We start from the raw sequence: 5,673 nt of genomic DNA on the forward strand, positions 1-5,673 counted from the left end.
ATTTTAAAAATACTATTGAAAAAATTTAAATACACAAAAAGTGGTATAAAAGAGCAAACAGGTGAAATGTAACAAGAAAATGTTGCAATGCTTTAATAACATAAAGCTGCCATGCTTTAAAAAATAATAATGAATCAAAATCAATGTCATTTTGAATTATTGACCTATTCAAGGATTCTATTACATCACATTAAATATTCCACTTTGAGATATTTTTGGGGGAAAATGTTGCATATTTCGTGTTTTGCTATATAAAAAACTGAGCTGTTTATTTTTTAAAGAAGGGCCTAAAACATACAAATAAAAAACGTAAACAACAATAAAACTTAAAAATTGACGGATATATCTGAAGTTGATCTCGAGATTATTGTGCTAAAATTAAACAGTAAAAAAAATATATATAATTTATTTTTTAACACTTTATTAAGTAGGATACTTTTAGATCCCCAATTATTTTAGTGTGATTTGTTTTTAAGTGTCATAATGAATCAAAATCCAAAATTATGCTCCAATTATTATATAATCTCAAATATCCCACCGAAAAAAGTTATTGGGTGAAAATATTGCATATTTTGGTGTTTTTTCCATTTTTTTTTTCTAATGTTGATTTAGAGATTTAAAACTTGAATAATAATAAACATAATAATACTGAATAATGACACATTTTTAATATTTTTTCGACCAAAACCCTTTTGGGTCCCCGGGATCATAAGTGAGTGGAAGCCTACATGTATATTTTTTATACATATATTGTATTGGTTTTTAAAATAAAAATTATGAAAATGGCCCCCGCTTGCTCTGATTTTTCAGTGTGTGGCCCTCAGTGGAAAAAGTTTGGACACCCCTGCAATAGAGTGTGTTAGAACTTGAAATGATAATAAAAAATGATAATAAAAAAATATAATAAAATATGTTTATAGAGACATACTTTAATAACTTGAAGTAAATAATGAAGATTATAAAAAATATATAAACAAAAAATCAAAAAAATAACTAAAAGCCTACCTTTTTCATATTTGCATAGTTTGTATATAATAATAATGTTATAAATACACATCTTTACATATCTAGAAAGGTTGGTCCTAAAGAGGTAGGCTGTTTTTGGCTGTCTCAAGAAGGTTAGAAATACAAGAATGTGTGTGTTTTCTTGTATTTCTATTTTTCTTTAGACATCAACACGGAAAAGTAGCTTCCATATGAGGACCGGTGAACAAGTCAGGACATAAATCACGGTCCCAAAAAGGAGGGATTTTTCAAATGGACTGTCCTTCGCTTATAATAGTGCTCCCCCTCTGGTCAACATATGAAATAACAAGTGTGTGTAAGATCTTGAAATCAATCGATCAATCAATCAATGTTCATTTATATAGCCCTAAATCACTAGTGTCTCAAAGGGCTGCACAAACCACAACACAAACCACTACGACATCCTCGGTAGGCCCACATAAGGGCAAGGAAAACTCACACCCAGTGGGACGTCGGTAACAATGATGACTATGAGAACCTTGGAGAGGACCCCATATGTGGGCAACCCCCCCCTCTAGGGGACCAAAAGCAATGGATGTTGAGCGGGTCTTACATGATACTGTGAAAAGTTCAGTCCATAGTGGATCCAACACAGCCGTGAGAGTTCAGTCCAAAGCGGATCCAACACAGCAGCGAGAGTCCCGTCCACAGCGGAGCCAGCAGGAAACCATCCCAAGCGGAGGCGGCTCAGCAGCGTAGAGATGTCCCAAGCCGATACACAGGCGAGCGGTCCATCCTGGGTCCCGACTCTGGACAGTCAGAACTTCATCCATGGACATCAAACCAGACCCCCTCCACAAGGGAGGGTGGGACATAGGAGAAAAAGAAAAGAAATGGCAGATCAACTGGTCTAAAAAGGGAGTCTATTTGAAGGCTAGAGTATACAGATGAGTTTTAAGGTGAGACTTAAATGCTTCTACTGAGGTAGCATCTCGAACTGTTACCGGGAGGGCATTCCAGAGTACTGGAGCGCGAAATGAAAACGCTCTATAGCCCGCAGACTTTTTTTGGGCTTTGGGAATCACTAATAAGCCGGAGTCCTTTGAACGCAGATTTCTTGCCGGGACATATGGTACAATACAATCGGCAAGATAGGCTGGAGCTAGACCGTGTAGTATTTTATACGTAAGTAGTAAAACCTTAAAGTCACATCTTAAGTGCACAGGAAGCCAGTGCAGGTGAGCCAGTACAGGCGTAATGTGATCAAACTTTCTTGTTCTTGTCAAAAGTCTAGCAGCCGCATTTTGTACCAACTGTAATCTTTTAATGCTAGGCATGGGGAGACCCGAAAATAATACGTTACAGTAATCGAGACGAGACGTAACAAACGCATGGATAATGATCTCAGCGTCTTTAGTGGAGAAAATGGAGCGAATTTTAGCGATATTACGGAGATGAAAGAAGGCCGTTTTAGTAACGCTTTTAATGTGTGACTCAAAGGAGAGATTTGGGTCAAAGATAATACCCAGATTCTTTACCGTGTCGCCTTGTTTAATTGTTTGGTTGTCAAATGTTAGAGTTGTATTATTAAATAGAGGTCGGTGTCTAGCAGGACCGATAATCAGCATTTCCGTTTTTTTGGCGTTGAGTTGCAAAAAGTTAACGGACATCCATTGTTTAATTTCATTAAGACACGCCTCCAGCTGACTACAATTTGGCGTGTTGGTCAGCTTTGCCAAAATTAATAAAAATAAAATAAAATATGTATATAGAGACATAGTGTAATAACTTGAAGTAAGTAATGAAGATTAAAAACAATTGAAATCATTAATAATTGAAAAAAAAAAAACTGCATTTTTCAGCGGTCTCAACTACATGAATGTGTGTCAAATTCCTGTCACCATGTATATCTTGAACCATCACACGTCACGTACTATTGTTTCATTCTCACTCTTGTACGTGAGAACAAATGATTCCATTTTCTTTCTTGACAAATAAAGACACAGACAAAGTGTTAGGTAGTATAAACAAGGGTTTGAAATTGTTTTAATTGCATTCACTGGCAAATATAACTTGCTGCCGTCTCGCATTCTCTCCCCCAATTCGAAAAAGGAAATGGACAAAATGTCCGGCTTGAGTTTGCAGTATTTGAACATACAGACGTGAGGCAGCACGGGACCACAATGACATTCATGGATCCACCACCAAGCTGTGGGAACACGTCCAGTACGTCAAACACGTAAGTGTCTTTTTGTTGGGGTTTTACATTTTCAGCTCGCTTTCAAAGCAATAATAAACCACAATGTACGCACCAAATCTTACAAAGACGATCCACCGATGCCGAAAGCTGTAGCTTAAACAACTGGTTGTTCTTTTGAGACTCCAACACCCGCTTTATAAGACGGGTGTTGAAAGCACCAGGGTCTTTTGGAGCCCACCTGGCCTGCAGCATGTGGAGGGTGGACTGGCGGGGGACACACGGGAACATGGACGGGGAGATAAAACGCTCGGGTTACAGCATGAATTGGTACCAAGGATTGATTAACGTGGACCCCGACTTAAACAAGTTGAAAAAGTGGTCAATTGTTCGGAAAATGTACCGTATTGTGCAAACTACTAATACAAGTTTCAATCAATGGACTTTTGTTGTTAATACATCATGTTGCATTAAAAGGAAACAGTGTTTTGAAACTGTAATCCCCCTAAAAAAAAAACCCTCTCTGAGGACAGTTTCAACAATTCAGAGGAACACATTTAAGTCGACATCCCTTGGATCGGCCGACTCGTGACTTCAGCGGAAAGGGGACGAATATTATTTGCGTTTGAAAATGTGGGGAAAATTCCTGGAAAATAAGAGAAAACCTTGTGGTTAGAGCAGGGGCCACCAACCTTTTTGACACCAAGAGCTACTTCTTGGGTACTGATTAATGCGAAGGGCTACCAGTTTGATACACACTTAAATAAATTGCCAGAAATAGCCAATTTGCTCAATTTACCTTTAATAAATAATTTTATATGTATATATATATATATATAAAAATGGGTATTTCTGTCTGTCATTACGTCGTACATTTTTTTTTCCTTTTACGGAAGGTTTTTTGAAGAGAATAAATTATGAAAAAAACACTTAATTGAACGGTTTAAAAGAGGAGAAAACACGAAAAAAATGCTAATTTAAATTTGAAACATAGTTTATCTTCAATTTGGACTCTTTAAAATTCAAAATTAAACCGAAAAAAAATGAAGAGAAAAACTAGCTAATTCGAATGTTTTTGAAAAAATTTAAAACAGAATTTATGGAACATCATTAGGAATTTTTCCTGATTAAGAATAATTTTAGAATTTTGATGACCTTTTTTAAATAGGTTAAAATCCAATCTGCACTTTGTTAGAATATATAACAAATTGGACCAAGCTATATTTCTAGCAAAGACAAATCATTATTTCTTCTAGATTTTCCAGAACAAACATTTTAAAAGAAATTCAAAAGACTTTGAAATAAGATTCAAATTTGATTCTACAGATTTTGTAGATTTGCCAGAATATTTAAAAAAAAAAATTTTAACATGATAAAATTTAAGAAATATTTCACAAATATTCTTTGTTGAAAAAACAGAAGCTAAAATGAAGAATTCAATTAAAATGTATTTATTATTCATTACAATAAAACAATAAATTTACTTGAAAATTGATTTAAATTAAAGAAGAGGAAGGAATTTAAAAGGTAAAAGGTATATGTGTTTAAAAATCCGAGAATCATTTTTAAGGTTGTATTTTTTCTCTAAAATTGTCTTTCTGAAAGTGATAAGAAGCAAAGTAAAAAAAATAAATGAATTTATTGAAACAAGTGAAGACCAATTATTTAAAATATTTTCTTGGATTTTCCAATTCTATTTTGATTTTTGTCTCTCTTGGAATTAAAAATGTCGAGGAAAGCGAGACAAGCTTGCTAGTGAATAAATACAATTAAAAAAATAGAGGCAGCTCACTGGTAAGTGCTGCTATTTGAGCTATTTTTAGAACAGGCCTTCAAAATAGCCACACTCTTGGTATTCTCTCTTTGAGCTTCAAGTGACTATTTTAGTTCATGGAGAGAATGCCAAGAGTGTGCGAAAGAGTAACCAGAGCAAAGGGTGGCTATTTTGAAGACACTAGAATATAAATGAATAAGTAAAACGCATTGAAGGTGAGTCCATATGTCAGTTTTGTCTAAATGTTCAACATTTTAAAAGTTGTGGAATGAGAGATTAAAAGAAGAGCTGAGGTTTTTGCCAACAAAAATAAAATGGAGCTTTTGTCCTGTCCTTCTCAGCATTATTTGTGTTTGTATTAGTTTAGTTTGCAACAACACAACAATAATAAAGTTGCTTGTCCATTAAAGTCAGTTTCTTCCTATTTTTGTTCCACCTCCTGCTTTGGTTCAGTCTTGCAGTACCTTCACTGTCGTCTATGAGCACAGTTCTCCGCACCTGCTCTTGATTGGTATTCAGGACACTCACCTGCCTCTGATCATTAATCAGGGGGGGTTTAATCCATCGCCTGCACTGTCACTGATTAAAGAGTCCTGGTACTTTGCACGCCTCTGCACCCTGGGGTCCAGTCTGACAATGATCAACACAGACGTTAACGGATTATTTCAAAACAAATCACTTTTTCGGATGTTGAATTTTGTGGTGGACGTCAAATCAAACTTTGACGGATCGGACC

General features: G+C 35.5%; 1 protein-coding gene across 2 annotated transcripts in view; it reads right to left on the minus strand.

Moving 5' to 3' along the window:
• Window positions 1-2,980: 2,980 nt before the first annotated feature.
• The window catches only part of mxd1 (MAX dimerization protein 1), a 72,970-nt gene continuing 70,277 nt past the window's right edge, over window positions 2,981-5,673 (minus strand). For both annotated transcript variants that reach the window (XM_061907065.1, XM_061907066.1), the window contains one exon: window positions 2,981-5,673. This exon is cut by the window's right edge and continues 8,173 nt beyond it. The gene's annotated coding sequence lies outside the window, so the exon portion shown is untranslated.

This window comes from Nerophis ophidion, linkage group LG07 (genome assembly GCF_033978795.1).
Source record: "Nerophis ophidion isolate RoL-2023_Sa linkage group LG07, RoL_Noph_v1.0, whole genome shotgun sequence".
Classification (NCBI taxonomy): Eukaryota; Metazoa; Chordata; class Actinopteri; order Syngnathiformes; family Syngnathidae; genus Nerophis; species Nerophis ophidion.